Below are 15805 nucleotides of genomic sequence, written 5' to 3'. Positions count from 1 at the left end.
CATCTGTCCAAAGTTCTGAATTTTTTTCCTGTAAAATTTTATCAAATAAAACTCCCCCCGAACTTGTAAAAAAAACTGAATAAAATAAATGAAAAAAATAAAAATTAAATGAATAAAATAAATGAATAAAAACCACGACAGAACTTGTAAAACAAAAAGCTGCAACCGTTAAAAAAATAGCGGCCGCACTGCGCATGCGTGCCTGATTATCGGCGTGCGTGCCCCGATCATCGTGCGCGCACGCGCAATGTGGCCAAATTTTTTTTTTAACATGTTCGCGGCCGCTTGCAGCCGGCGTTATGAAAAGCCGGCTGCTGCGCGGGGATTTGCGCGATCGGGAGCGCCTCGGACAATGGCTCCGCAACCCTCCCGACACCCGCCCGCGACCCACCCGCGGGTCGCGCACCCAACTTTGAAGAACATTCAAAGTGGTAGAGGTTCAGACGAAAGAGCTTTGGTGAATTGCTACAGTGCAGTACACAGTGCTGCCACTGTGCATCGGTGGTTAATATAATGATAATAGCTTATTAAGAACAAAGAAGAAAGAAATGTACAGCACAGGAACAGGCCCTTCGGCCCTCCAAGCTCGTGTCGACCATGCTGCCCGACTAAACTACAATCTTCTACACTTCCTGGGTCCGTATCCCTCAATTCCCATCCTACTCATGTATTTGTCAAGATGCCCCTTAAATGTCACCATCGTCCCTGCTTCCACCACCTCCTCCGGTAGCGAGTTCCAGGCACCCACTACCCTCTGCGTAAAAAACTTGCCTCGTACATCTACTCTAAACCTTGCCCCTCTCACCTTAAACCTATGCCCCCTAGTAATTGACCCCTCTACCCTGGGAAATAGCCTGACTATCCACTCTGTCTATGCCCCTCATAATTTTGTAGACCTCTATCAGGCCTCCCCTCAACCTCCGTCATTCCAGTGAGAACAAACTGAGTTTATTCAACCTCTCCTCATAGCTAATGCCTTCCATACCAGGCAACATCCTGGTAAATCTCTTCTGCACCCTCTCTAAAGCTTCCACATCCTTCTGGTAGTGTGGCGACCAGAATTGAACACTATACTCCAAGTGTGACCTAACTAAGGTTCTATAAAGCTGCAACATGACTTGCCAATTTTTATACTAAATGCCCCGGCCAATGAAGGCAAGCATGCCGTATGCCTTCTTGACCACCTTCTCCATCTGTGTTGCCCCTTTCAGTGACCTGTGGACCTGTACACCTAGATCTCTCTGACTGTCAATACTCTTGAGGGTTCTACCATTCACTGTATATTCCCTACCTGCATTAGACCTTCTAAAATGCATTACCTCACATTTGTCCAGATTAAACTCCATCTGCCATCTCTCCGCCCAAGTCTCCAAATGATCTAAATCCTGCTGTATCCTCTGACAGTCCTCATCGCTATCCGCAATTCCACCAACCTTTGTGTCGTCTGCAAACTTACTTATCAGACCAGTTACATTTTCCTCCAAATCATTTATATATACTACGAACAGCATAGGTCCCATCACTGATCCCTGCGGAACACCACTAGTCACAGCCCTCCAATGAGAAAAGCACCCTTCCATTGCTACTCTCTGCCTTCTATGACCTAGCCAGTTCTGTATCCATCTTGCCAGCTCACCCCTGATCCCATGTGACTTCACCTTTTGTACCAGTCTGCCATGAGGGACCTTGTCAAAGGCCTTACTGAAGTCCCTATAGACAACATCCACTGCCCTACCTGCATCAATCATCTTTGTGACCTCTTCGAAAAACACGATCAAGTTAGTGAGACACGACCTCCCCTTCACAAAACTGTGCTGCCTCTCGCTAATACGTCCATTTGCTTCCAAATGAGAGTAGATCTTGTCTCGAAGAATTCTCTCCAATAATTTCCCTACCACTGACGTAAGGCTCACCGGCCTGTAGTTCCCTGGATTATCCTTCTTAAACAAAGGAACAACATTGGCTATTCTCCAGCCCTCCGGGACATCCCCTGAAGACAGTGAGGATCCAAAGATTTCTGTCAAGGCCTCAGCAATTTCCTCTCTAGCCTCCTTCAGTATTCTGGGGTAGATCCCATCAGGCCCTTGGGACTTACCTACCTTAATGTTTTTCAAGACGCCCGACACCTCATCTTGTTGGATCTCAATGTGACCCAGGCAATCTACACACCCTTCTCCAGCCTCAACATCCACCAATTCCTTCTCTTTGGTGAATACTGATGCAAAGTATTCATTTAGTACCTCACCCATTTCCTCTGGCTCCACACATAGATTCCCTTGCCTATCCTGCAGTGGGCCAACCCTTTCCCTGGCTACACTCTTGGCTTTTATGTACGTGTAAAAAGCCTTGGGATTTTTCTTAACCCAATTTGTCAATGACTTTTCGTGACCTCTTCTAGCCCTCCTGACTCCTTGCTTAAGTTCCCTCCTACTTTCCTTATATTCCACACAGGTTTCGTCTGTTCCCAGCCTTTTGGCCCTGACAAATGCCTCCTTTTTCTTTTTGACGAGGCCTACAATATCTCTCGTTATCCAAGGTTCCCGAAATTTGCCGTATTTATCCTTCTTCCGTACAGGAACATGCCGGTCCTGAATTCCTTTCAACTGAAAGCCTCCCACATGTCAGATGTTGATTTACCCTCAAACATCCGCCCCCAATCTATGTTCTTCAGTTCCCGCCTAATATTGTTATAATTAGCCTTCCGCCAATTTAGCACATTCACTCTAGGACCACTCTTATCCTTGTCCACCAGCAGTTTAAAACTTACTGAATTGCGGTCACTGTTCCCGAAATGCTCCCCTACTGAAACTTCTACCACCTGGCCGGGCTTATTCTCCAATACCAGGTCCAGTATAGCCCCTTCCCTAGTTGGCCTATCTACATATTACAAAGAACAGAGAACAAAGAAAAGTACAGCACAGGAACAGGCCCTTCGGCCCTCCAAGCCCGTGCCGACCATGCTGCCCATCTAAACTAAAATCTTCTACACTTCCTGGGTCGGTATCCCTCTATTCCCATCCTATTCATGTATTCGTCAAGATGCCACTTAAATGTCACTATCGTCCCTGCTTCCACCACCTCCTCCGGTAGCGGGTTCCAGGCACCCACTACCCTCTGTGTAAAAAACGTGCCTCGTACATCTACTCTAAACCTTGCCCCTCTTACCTTAAACCTATGCCCCCTAGTAATTGACCCCTCGACCCTGGGGAAAAGCCTCTGACTATCCACTCTGTCTATGCCCCTCATAATTTTGTAGACCTCTATCAGGTCGGCCCTCAACCTCCTTCGTTCCAGTGAAAATAAACCGAGTTTATTCAATCGCTCCTCATAGCTAATGCCCTCCATACCAGGCAACATCCTGGTAAATCTCTTCTGCACCCTGTCCAAAGCCTCCACATCCTTCTGGTAGTGTGGCGGCCAGAATTGAACACTATACTCCAAGTGTGGCCTAACTAAGATTCTATACAGCTGCAACATGACTTGCCAATTCTTATACTCAATGCCCCGGCCAATGAAGGCAAGCATGCCGTATGCCTTCTTGACTACCTTCTCCACCTGTGTTGCCTCTTTCAGTGACCTGTGGACCTGTACACCTAGATCTCTCATATTGTTTTAAGAAGCTGTCCTGGATGGTCCTTACAAACTCCGCCCCGTCTAAGCCCCTGGCACTAAGTGAGTCCCAGTCAATATTGGGGAAGTTGAAGTCTCCCATAACAACAACTCTGTTGCTTTTACTCCTTTCCAAAATCTGTCGACCTATCTGCTCCTCTATCTCCCGCTGTTGGGAGGCCTGTAGTAAACTCCCAACATTGTGACTGCACCCTTCTTATTCCTGATCTCTACCCATATAACCTCGCTGCCCTCTGATGTGCCCTCCCGTAGTACAGCTGTGATTTTCTCCCTAACCAGTAGCGCAACTCCGCCACCCCTTTTACATCCCCCTCTATCCCGCCTGAAACATCTAAATCCTGGAACGTTTAGCTGCCAATCCTGTCCTTCTCTCAACCAGGTCTTTGTAATGGCAACAACATCATTGTTCCAAGTACTGATCCAAGCTCTAAGTTCATCTGCCTTACCTGTTATACTTCTTGCATTAAAACATATTCACTTCAGGCCATCAGTCCTCAGAACCATACTGGCACTATTCCCTAGTTCTCCCTCAATTTTTTCACCTTTGTCACAAGTAGGCTTCAATAAAGTTACTGTGAAAAGCCCCTAGTCACCACATTCCGGCGCCTGTTCGGGGAGGCCGGTACGGGAATTGAACCCACGCTGCTGGCTTTGTTCTGCATTACAAGCCAACTGTTTAGCCCACTGTGCTAAACCAGCCCCAGGGAGCGAGGGAGTGAATGTTTAAGGTTTGTCCTTATTTGTTTCACGTTTAATATTTAATCCTTTGTCCTGGGTTGTGTTGAGCTCCTTGAGTGGTATTGAAGTGGTAAGTGCAGATTCTACTCCTTAATAATGCCTTGAAGGCGATGAAATTATTTTGGGCCATGGTAAGACCATAAGACATAGGAGCAGAATTAGGCCACTCGGCCCATCGAGTCTGCTCCGCCATTCAATCATGGCTGATATTTTCTCATCCCCATTCACCTGCCTTCTCCCCATAACCCGTTACTGGGGCAGCACGATAGCCTTGTGGCTAGCACAATTGCTTCACAGCTCCAGGGTCCCAGGTTTGACTCCGGCTTTGGTCACTGTCTGTGCGGAGTCTGCACATCCTCCCCGTGTCTGCGTGGGTTTCCTCCGGGTGCTCCGGTTTCCTCCCACAGTCCAAAGATGTGCAGGTTAGGTAGATTGGCCATGATAAATTGCCCTTAGTGTCCAAAATTGCCCTTAGTGTTGGGTGGGGTTACTGGGTTATGGGGATCGGGTGGTGGTGTTGACCTTGGGTAGTGTGCTCTTTCCAAGAGCCAGTGCAGATTCGATGGGCCGAATGGCCTCCTTCTGCACTGTAAATTCTATGATAATCTATGAAACCCCTGATCCCCTTATTAATCAAGTCCCTATCTATATCTGTCTTAAAGACACTCAGTGATTTGGCCTCCACAGCCTTCTGCGGCAAAGTGTTCCACAGATTCACCCCCCCCTCTGGCTGAATAATTCCTCCTCATCTCGGTTTTAAAGTATCGTCCCTTCAGTCTGAGATTCTGTCCTCTGCTTATCGTTTTTCCTACAAGTGGAAACATCCTCTCCACGTCCACTCTATCCAGGCCTCGCAGTATCCTGTAAGTTTCAATAAGAACCCCCCTCATCCTTCTGAACTCCAACGAGTACAGACCCAGAGTCCTCAACCGTTCCTCATACGACAAGCTCTTCATTCCAGGGATCATTCTTGTGAACCTCCTCTGGACCCTTTCCAAGGCCAGCACATCCTTCCTCCGATACGGAGCCCAAAACTGCTCACAATACTCCAAATGGGATCTGACCAGAGCCTTAAATAGCCTCAAAAGTACATATTTGGTCTTGTATTCTAGCCCTCTCGACATGAATGCTAACATTGCATTTGCCTTCCTAACTGCTGGCTGAACCTGCACATTAACCTTAAGAGAATCTTAAACAAGGACTCCATGTCCATTTGTGCTTCTGATTTCCTGAGCATCTTCCCAGTTAGAAAATAGTCTATGCCTTCCATTTCTCCTTCCAAAAGTGCATAACCTCACACTTTTCCACATTGTATTCCATCTGCCACTTCTTTGCCCACTCTCCTAGCCTGTCCAAGTCCTTCTGCAGCCCGCCTGCTTCCTCAATACTACCTGGCCCTCTACAGATTTTTATATCAGCTGCAAACCCAGCAAAAGTGCCTTCAGTTCCTTCCTCCAGATCATTAATGTATATTGTGAAAAGTTGTGGTCCCAGCACTGACCCCTGAGGCACACCACTAGTCACCGGCTGCCATCCTGAAAAAGACCCCTTTATCCCCACTCTCTGCCTTCTGCCAGTCAGCCAATCCTCTATCCATGCCAGGATCTTACCCTGAACACCATGGGCTCTTAACTTATTTAACAGTCTCCTTTGCGGCACCTTGTCAAAGGCCTTCTGGAAATCTAAATAAATCATGTCCGCTGGTTATCCTTTGTCTAACTTCCTTGTTACTTCCTCAAAGAACTCTAACAGATTTGTCAGACATGACCTCCCCTTGATGAAGCCGTGCTGAGTCAGTCCTATTTTACCATGCACTTCCAAGTACTCCGCAATCTCATCTTTATTAACAGACTCTAAATTCTTACCAATTACCAAAGTCAGGCTAACCGGCCTATACTTTCCCGTCTTCTGCCTCCCTCCCTTCTTAAACAGTGGTGTTACATTAGCCACTTTCCAGTCCTCTGGGACCCTTCCTGCCTCCAGTGATTCCTGAAAGATCATCACTAATGCCTCCTCAATCTCCTGAGCTATCTGTTTTAGAACTCTGGGGTGTAGTCCATCTGGTCCAGGTGATTTATCCCCCTTCAGACCTTTCAGTTTCCCCAGAACCTTCTCCTTAGTGATTATCACTGCACTCACCTCTGCCCTCTGGTTCTCCTGGAGCTCGGGCATCCCACTGGTGTCTTCCACCGTGAAGACTGATGCAAAGTAACTATTCAGTTCCTCTGCCATTTCTTTGTTTCCTATTATTACTTCTCCAGCCACATTTTCCAGTGGTCCAAAGTCTATTTTTGCCTCTCTCTTACCTTTTATATATTGAAAAAAACTCTTCCTATCTTCCGTTATATTACTAGCTAGCTTGCACTCGTACTTCATCTTCTCCCCCCCTTATTGCTTTTTTAGTTGTCCTCTGCTCGCTTTTAAAGGCGTCCCAATCCTCTGGCTTCCCACTAATCCTCACCACTTTGTATGCTTTTTCTTTAGCCGTTATGCTGTCCTTGACTTCCCTCGTCAGCCATGGATGCCTTGTCCTCCCCTTAGCATGTTTCCTCCTCCTTGGGATGAATTTCTGTTGTGCCTCCCGAATAACCCCCAAAACTCCTGCCATTGCTGTTCCACTGTCTCCCCTGCTGGGCTCCTTTTCCAATCAACTCTGGCCAGCTCCTCCCTCATGTCTTTGTAGTTACCCTTATTTAATTGTAATACCGTTACATCTGATTGCAGCTTCTCCCTCTCAAACTGCAGTGTAAATTCTATCATGTTGTGGTCACTGCTCCCTAAGGGTTCCTTCACCTTATGTTCCCTAATCAAGTCTGCCTCATTACACATCACCAAATCCAGAATTGCCTGTTCCCTAGTAGGCTCTGTCACAAGCTGCTCCAAAAAACCATCTCTTAGACATTCCACAAATTCCTTTTCTTGGGATCCACTACCACCCTGATTTTCCCAGTCCACCTGCATATTGAAGTCGCCCATGATTATTGTAATCTTGCCTTTTCTATCTCCTGATTTATTTTCTGCCCCACATCCTGACTACTGCTAGGGGGCCTGTACACAACTCCCATCAGGGTCTTTTTACCTTTGCAATTCCTCAACTCTACCCACAGAGAATCTATACCTTCTGATGCTATATCGCTCCTTGCTAGTGATTTAACTTAATTCCTTACTATCAGTGCAACCCCGCCCCCTTTACCCATCTGCCTGTCCTTTCGATAGGACACATATCCTTGGATATTTAGATCTCAGCCCTGATCCCCTTGCAGCCACGTCTCTGTGATGCCCACAACATCGTACCGGCCAATTTCAATGTGCGCAACAAGCTCATTTACCTTGTTCCGTATACAGCGCGCATTTAGGTACAACACCCTCAATCCTGCATTGACCACTTCCCTTTTCACACTTGTCACATTTTTTTGCTCTGCCTGAGGGTGATGTTGTTCTTTTATTTTGGTTCTCTATTTCCCCTTCAGTTATTACATATTCGAAACTCACATTCTGGTTCCCACCACCCTGCCATACTGTTAGTAGTTCAATAAACGTGTTGAAGCTATCTCCATCTGAACCTTCCTTTGTCAGAGTGCACATCAAGGAAGTAGCTTATGCTTTGTCAAGACAGGAGTATAACAAAACATGGTTCCAGGAGTGAACTGTTTCAATCCATATAGTTAAAACTCAACAAACAGTGACTACCAGCAACAGCAGCCAGGCAAGATGATGTTCGAGATTCCGGTTCCACAGCAGCTCAGGTACGAAGGCAATCTCAGTGAAAACTGGCGTTGGTTCCGGCAGAGATTCGAGATCTACCTGGTAGCGTCCGACCTAGATGGCGTGGCGGATGCAGAGAAAATAAAGCTTCTACTTACCATCGCGGGTTCAGAAGCAGCTGAAATCTTCCAGACCTTCAAATACTCGAAGGGGCAAAACAGGAGCGACTTCCAGGCAGTCCTGGACAAATTCCAAGAATTCTGCGAGGAACATACAAGAAGAAAAGGTAAAAGAGGCGCCAAAACTCACCGCGAGGTAGGCTTGCAGCCACGAACGGCAGTTTTGAATTGCAGCCATCTTGGACAAGGTGCTGCACGTGCGCAGTTGTGCGAAGAGCGCACAGAACGGGAAAGTCCGTTTGCGCATGCGCGAGAAGCCACGCATGTGCACTTGCGAAAAAGGCCCCAAGTACAGGAACAGCGATATGCGCATTCGCAATCGCTTCCTACGCTCTACGTCACAAGCGTCCACTTGAACGGGAAATGTCCCAAAAAACGGGAAAAAAAATTTAAAGCCTCAAAATCAGATTCTTTCACCTGGAACGACAGCACAATGCCTGAAATTCGACCAGTAGCTGGAAGTAACCTCCGCAGAACCCTGCAACAAGCAGTTAGCACCGCCCAAAGAGATGATACAGTCCTTGAAGACTATGACTCAGACCTTGAATTCTTCTTTGGGCATTGCGAGTCCAATGCCAGCTCCGACACAAAACGTGATATGGTCTTTGGAGACAACCACTCAGACAAAGCTTTCACCTTGGGAGGCTACCCCAGTACCAAATCCGAACCGCAACTAGACGTGTTGCACATTGGCGACCCCGACGACGAGTTCTTCGGATTTGAGGATCTTCAGCCCAGCAGATATGACATCCCGACTCGTGAGTGCAGGATTATGCTGCGGCCTGACACCAAGAGACAGAGAGCAGTACAAGCCCACAGAGAGCGGCCTGCTGCCACACAGAGAGTGGTCCACGCACCGCGAAGGGTCCCCGACTCCACACAGAGAGTGGTCCACACACCGCGAAGGGTCCCCGACTCCACACAGAGAGTGGTCCACGCACCACAAAGGGTCCCAGCCTCCACACAGAATGCGATGAAAGACTCCACAGCGAGACAACTGCACGTCTCCACACAAGAAGTGACTCCAGTGACACAAGCCTCCGCATCGAGCTCGTGGATAGACTCCATGATAGAAGCAACGCAAGACTCCAGAGCGCAGTCCTTGCATGAACAAGAAGTGATGACAGTTTCCACAGAGAGACCAATGCACAATTCCACACAAGGAACACTGCAAGACTCCACAGGGGGAGTGACACAAGCCTCCACAGCGAGCTCGTGGACAGACTCCACGATAGAAGCAATGCAAGACTCCAAAGCGCAGTCCTTGCATGAACAAGAACATGAGGGTCTAGCAACCTCCTCTGAGCAACCAGCAGCAGACGATGCAAGTCTGCCACGCTCAAATGAACAACAGAAAGACTCTGACAGTCTGCGACGCTCAAGTGTACAGCAAGCAGACAATGCAAGTCTGCCACGCTCCAGTGAACACGAAGAAGACTCTGACAGTCTACCACGCTCAAGTGTACAGCAAGCAGACTATGACAGTCCACCCAGACTATTTGAGCCACCAGAAGAAGACTCTGACGGTCTACCCAGCTCAAGTGAACGACAAGAAGACATTGAGTCTCTACCCACTGTATGTGCGACAAGTGACGACGGCATCCCACTTCCCATACCAGATGTGCAACGTGACAGACCTCAGCTAGAATGTACAGAGGCACTCGACAATCACAGTGAGACTACTGGTGACTCCGGTGACACCACGTTAATTCAAACCTCATCCGCTCGAGCCTCTCCACAAGCAAATGCATTCCTGAATGTTTTGACTCCGAAAGGGGAGCATCGACAAACCAAAACTGACTCAGATGAAACAGACCAGACTCCAGACGGGGAGCATCCACAAGCCAAAGCTGATTCAAGTAAGCCGGACATGACTCCAGACGGGGAGCGCCGCGAACTCAGTGACGGCACGCTCAAGGAGACAGCAGATGCCACAAAGCACGCTAACACGAGTAACTGTGTGAAGGACTCGTATTATCCACAGAGTGTGGTCCTTGAGCGCAGCAAACACGGCAAAAAAAATCAACCACCACAACAACAACATCAAAGACAAGAGCAAGAAGCGTACCAAAGGCAACAACGTCGACAACAAGCACGACACAAACAACACCACTGGAACTACGACTGGCACGACATGGTACAACTCTGCCAATACGGGACACTGTTACTGCTCAGCTCAGTACAATGACATGCCATGGCAGGACAATGCATCTTACCAATTCACGTTTGCTGCACTACCAACAGGCAATCTGGCTTTCAGGACAGATGCCATCAAGAATTACCACCACAAGCATCAAAAGAAAAAAGAAAGACAACAAAGTGATGTGACCACTTCTTGGTTCCTCCAGTACAGGGACACTGATGGCGTTTACAATGCAATGCCACCATCAAGATCACCAACTCACCAACCAAACAAGAAAGCCACTCGACCATAATAATTAATGAACTTTGGACTCATGCATATGATTTGGACTTATTGTTTAATGATCACTGTTATCATAACCTGTACAGAGTATCCCTCATCTACCTAGTTTGTTCAATTTTCTTTAACACTGTACAGAAAATATGTAACATGAGAAAAGGGGGGATGTGGTGATATACATCACTGTAAGTACACAAAGGGTTTATATTCATACACTACACCTAGCTAGACACTAGAGGGAGCACCAGAGACATAACACATAGGCAGTCAACCAATAGGTCATTAAGATAGGACACGACCAATGGGCAGTCATGATACACACAGAGGTGACACTACCACAGGAGGGCATTACACCAATCTATATAAAAGGACACATCACACATGCTCAGTCTCTTTCCAGTGGAGACTCTCAGTGAGTACAGACACAGGGTTGATTGAGCATCACTCCCACCACGTGGATTGTAGCAGACTGGTTCGTCAGTCTGAGTAGCTATAGCAGAAATAACGGTAGAGTCGAATCCAAGTAGGAGAATTGTTAACTGTTCAATGAATGTGTTAAAGCTATCTCCAAGTCTGAACCTTCCTTTGTCAGAGTGCACATCAAGGAAGCAGCTTATGCTGTGTCAAGAGTATAACAAAACACATACTAGTTTATACCCTCCCGAGTGACACTAGCAAACCTCCCAGCCAGGATATCAATGCCCCTCCAGTTTAGATGCAACCCTTCTTGTACAGGTCCCACCTGCCCCGGAAGAGATCTCAATGGTCCAAAACTCTGAAGCCCTCCCTCCTACACCACCAGCTTAGCCACGGGTTTAGCTGCGCTATCCTCCTATTTCTAGCCTCACTGGCCCATGGCACAGGGAGTAATCCCGAGATTACAAGCTGTCGTGGAAATCATAATAAAGACAAATTCCTCGAGGTTCGATTTAAGGAAATTTATTTACACAAATATACTTGTGGAGAGAGAGTGTGTCAGCTGCAAAGCCAAGGCACTGCACTCTGAGTTATGCAGTCAAAAACTATTATATTTATAGGTTGAAATAAACAACTTTGAAGAGATAAAGCTTGGGAACATATGCAAGAGGAAATATGAATGTTTTGCCCTTGATTTAAAAACAATTTGAGTCGCATTTTGTTGTCCTTCGGAAGAACAACTTATTATCATAATAATGCAGAGTACAAAATACTTCGCAGTCTTTAGTTTACATTACTTGACCTACTTATTCTCGCTCAAAAGCAGTGTTAAAATATAGTTAATATTCCCAGCATGCTTCTAAATTGGTAACTCATTAACTTCCCTTCCACACAACCCCTGAGGTCCTGCTTTTTAGCTTACTGCCTAACTCCCTGAACTCCTCCTGCAGGACCTCTTCACTCTTCCTGCCTATGCCGTTAGTACCTATGTGTACATGACCTCTGGCTGTTTACCCTCCCCCTTCAGGATGTCCTGTGTTCATTCAGAGACATCCTTGACCCTTGCACCAGGGAGGCAACATCCCATCCTGGAGTCCCTTTCCCGTCCACAGAAGCACCTATCTGTGCCACTTACTATAGAGTCCCCTATAACTATCGCTCTCCTGCACTTTGCCCTCCCCTGCTGAGCAACAGAGCCAGTTGTGGTGCCCCTGTTCTGGCTGCTGTTGTTTTCCCTGATAGGCTATCCCCCCCAGCAGTATCCAAAACGGTATACCTGTTAGAGAGGGAGACAGACATAGAGGATTCCTGCACAGACTGCCTGCCCTTTCTAGCGATTATCATGTTATGTTATTTGAATAACATAAGTTGCTACTAACAGTAGACAATGTTGAAAGATACTCCAGTCCTCGAAGTAAGTTGAAAGTATTTATTTCGTAACGAGAAAGCTATTAGTTGAGTTCGACACTCTGCTGATCTAACTCTAGTAACACAGTAAACTTGACTAGCTGTACAAACTGTATCTAAGCCACATGTGGTGGCGTGATTGAGATCTATGCCACACTCCTGTTGTTCCTCCAGTTCTGCTGGGTGAGTGAGGGCTAGGGCTTGTGTGAGCTGTGCTTTTATAGTGGTTGTGTAATGCCCTGTAGTGGTTATGCCACAGCTGGGTGTTCTGATTAACCCCTTAGTTACATATCATTACAGCGATCACCCATCTGTCTGCCTGCACCTTGGGTGTGACCACGTCTCTATATTTATATGGTTGCTCCAGTTAAGGTTCTGGTCAGTGGTGATCCCCAGGATGTTCATGCTGGGGGATTCAGCAATGTTGATTCTGTTAAATGTCAAGGGGAGATAATAAGACTATAAGAAACAAGAGCATGAGGCCATTCGGCCCCTCGAGCCTTTCACCGCGATTCAATAGGATTGTGGCTCATCTGACATTCCTCAGGCCCACTTTCCTGCCCTTCCCCCGTAACCCTTGATTCCCTCACTGATCAGGAATCTGTCTATCTCAGCCTTAAATATACACCCGGACTCTGCCCCACAGCTCTCTGTGACGAGGAGTTCCAAAGACTCACAACCCTCTGAGAGAAGAAATTCCTCCGCACCTCAGTCTTCAATGGGCCCCGCTTTATTCTGAGACTCTGCCCTGTGGTCCTGGACTCCCCCAGAGGGGAACTTCCTCTCAGCATTTACCTTAACAATCCGATATGTTTCAGTGAGATCGCCTCTCATTCTCCTAAATTCCAGTGAGATAGAATCCCAACCTGTTTAACCTTTGCTCATAAGACAATCCCTCCATTCGGGGGTCATCCCAGTGAACCTTCTCTGAATCACCTCCAATAAAATAATATATTTCCTTAAATATGGGACCAAAACTGCTCCCTGTGCTCCAGATGTGGTCTCACCAGTACCTTGTGATTCTATGATTGTAAACAGTTGTGGTCCCAGCATTGATCCCTGTGGAACTCCACTGGTTACAGGTCACCAACCCTTATCCTCACTCGCTCCTTCCTGCACATTAACCAATTCTCTATCCATGCCAAAATACTCCCTCCAGCACCATGGCCTCCTATCTTATAACTTTACCTTTTGTGAGGTACCTTGTCGAACACCTGGAAGTTCAAATACATCACATCTACTGGTTCCCCTCTAGCCACTCAAAATAAGGGGGCAGCACGGTGACACAGTGGTTAGCACTGCTGCCCCACAGTGTCAGGGACCCGGGTTCCATTCCGGCCTTGGGTGATTGTCTACGTGGAGTTTGCACGTTCTCTCTGTGTGGGTTTCCTCCGGGTGCTCCGGTTTCCTCCCACAGTCCAAAGATGTGCAGGTTAGGTGGATTGACCATGATCCAAGCGCAGGGTTACAGAGGTAGGGTGGGGGAGTGTGCCGGTATGGAGTGCTCTTTTGGAGGGTTGCAGCAGACTTGATGGGCCAGAGGGCCTCCTTCTGCGCTGTAGGGATTCTACTGAAAAAAACAGTCGGACACAATTTCCCTTTCCCTTCATGTTGACTCTGATTAGATTCTGATTTTCCTGATGTGCTGCTATCACTTCCTTAATAATTGATTCCAACATTTTTCCAACAATAGATGTTCGGCTAATCAGCCTATAGTAGCCGGCGTTTAGCCTCCCTCCCACTGTCACATCGGCAGTTTTCCAACCCTCCGGTACTTCTCCAGAATCCAAGGATTTTGGGAAAATTACAACCACTGCATCCACTACCTCTGTAGCTACTTGGGATTCTAGGATGTAAACCATCGGGGCCCGGGGGACTTATCTGCCTTTAGCCTCATTAGTTTATATAATACGACTTCTCTCGTGTTGGTGATGGTATTTAATTCCTCCCCCGTATTCTTTAGTTTTACTGGAATGTTCGAAGTATCTTCCACCGTAAAGACTGATGTAAAATATCTGCTTAACTCCTCTGCCATTTCCTTGTTCCCTATAACTATCTCCCCAGATTCATTTTCTAAGGGATCTATGTTAACTTTGATCTCTAGCTTCCTTTCTATGTAGATGGTAAGATACTGGAGGCAACATTGTGCCCACCCACTCCTTCCACCCACGGGCTACGTAGACCCAAAATCTGATGAGAATCATAAACGGTTCAGCACCATGCCTGGCTCCTCAGGTACTGAAGCAGTCCGTGTCCAAATGCAGCAAGATCTGGACAATATTCAGGCTTGGGGCTGGCAAGTGGCAAGTAATATTCGTGCCACACAAGTGCCAGGCAATGACCATCTCCAACAAGAGAGGATCTAACCTCTTACAACACCAGGTTAAAGAGGATCTTAGGGCAGCACGGTAGCATTGTGTTTTTTTAAAAAATATATTTTATTAAAGTTTTCAAACACAATTTTTTCCCTTACAAATCAAAGAAATAAAAATACAAGTAACATGATAACTGCAATATAACATTGTGTAACTAACATGGTAAACTAACCAAATAACACGAAGTAATACTCCCCCCCCGCCCCCTCTCCCCCTCCAAAAACCCCAACAGTTTACCCCCCCCCCCCCCTCCCCCCCCCCGGGTTGCTGCTGCTGACCATCTATCTTCCCTCTAACGTTCCGCTAGGTAGTCGAGGAATGGCTGCCACCGTCTGGTGAACCCTTGAGCCGATCCTCTCAGCGCAAACTTAATCTGCTCCAGTTTTATGAACCCCGCCATATCGTTTATCCAGGCCTCCAGTCCAGGGGGTTTCGCTTCCTTCCACATGAGTAAAATCCTACGCCGGGCTACTAGGGACGCAAAGGCCACGACATCGGCCTCTTTCGCCTCCTGCACTCCCGGCTCATCCGCTACTCCGAATAAAGCTAACCCCCAGCCTGGTTTGACCCGGACCTTCACCACCTTCGAGATCACTCCCATCACTCCCCTCCAATACCCCTCCAGTGCCGGACACAGCCAAAACATATGTGTGTGGTTCGCCGGGCTTCCCCCGCACCTCCCACACTTATCCTCCACTCCGAAGAACCTGCTCAACCTTGCTCCCGTTATGTGTGCTCTATGCAGCACCTTAAATTGGATCAGGCTAAGCCTGGCACACGAGGAAGAGGAATTTACCCTACTTAGGGCATCAGCCCACAAACCCTCCTCAATCTCCTCCCCGAGCTCTTCTTCCCATTTTCCCTTCAGTTCGCCCACCAACTCCTCCCCCTCTTCTCTCATCTCCCGGTATATCTCTGACACCTTGCCCTCC

The 15805-nt window shown here is 47.4% G+C and overlaps 1 protein-coding gene across 1 annotated transcript in view; it reads left to right on the top strand.

The window, feature by feature from the left end:
• Positions 1-15805, top strand: part of LOC140406291 (cholesterol 24-hydroxylase-like) — a 201133-nt gene that overhangs the window by 56582 nt on the left and 128746 nt on the right. The gene's annotated exons all lie outside the window — the stretch shown is intronic.

The sequence above is a fragment of the Scyliorhinus torazame genome, chromosome 2 (genome assembly GCF_047496885.1).
Source record: "Scyliorhinus torazame isolate Kashiwa2021f chromosome 2, sScyTor2.1, whole genome shotgun sequence".
In the NCBI taxonomy this organism is placed as follows: domain Eukaryota; kingdom Metazoa; phylum Chordata; class Chondrichthyes; order Carcharhiniformes; family Scyliorhinidae; genus Scyliorhinus; species Scyliorhinus torazame.
Note: the sequence above shows the minus strand (reverse complement) of the source record. Positions and strands in the feature narration are given on the sequence as shown.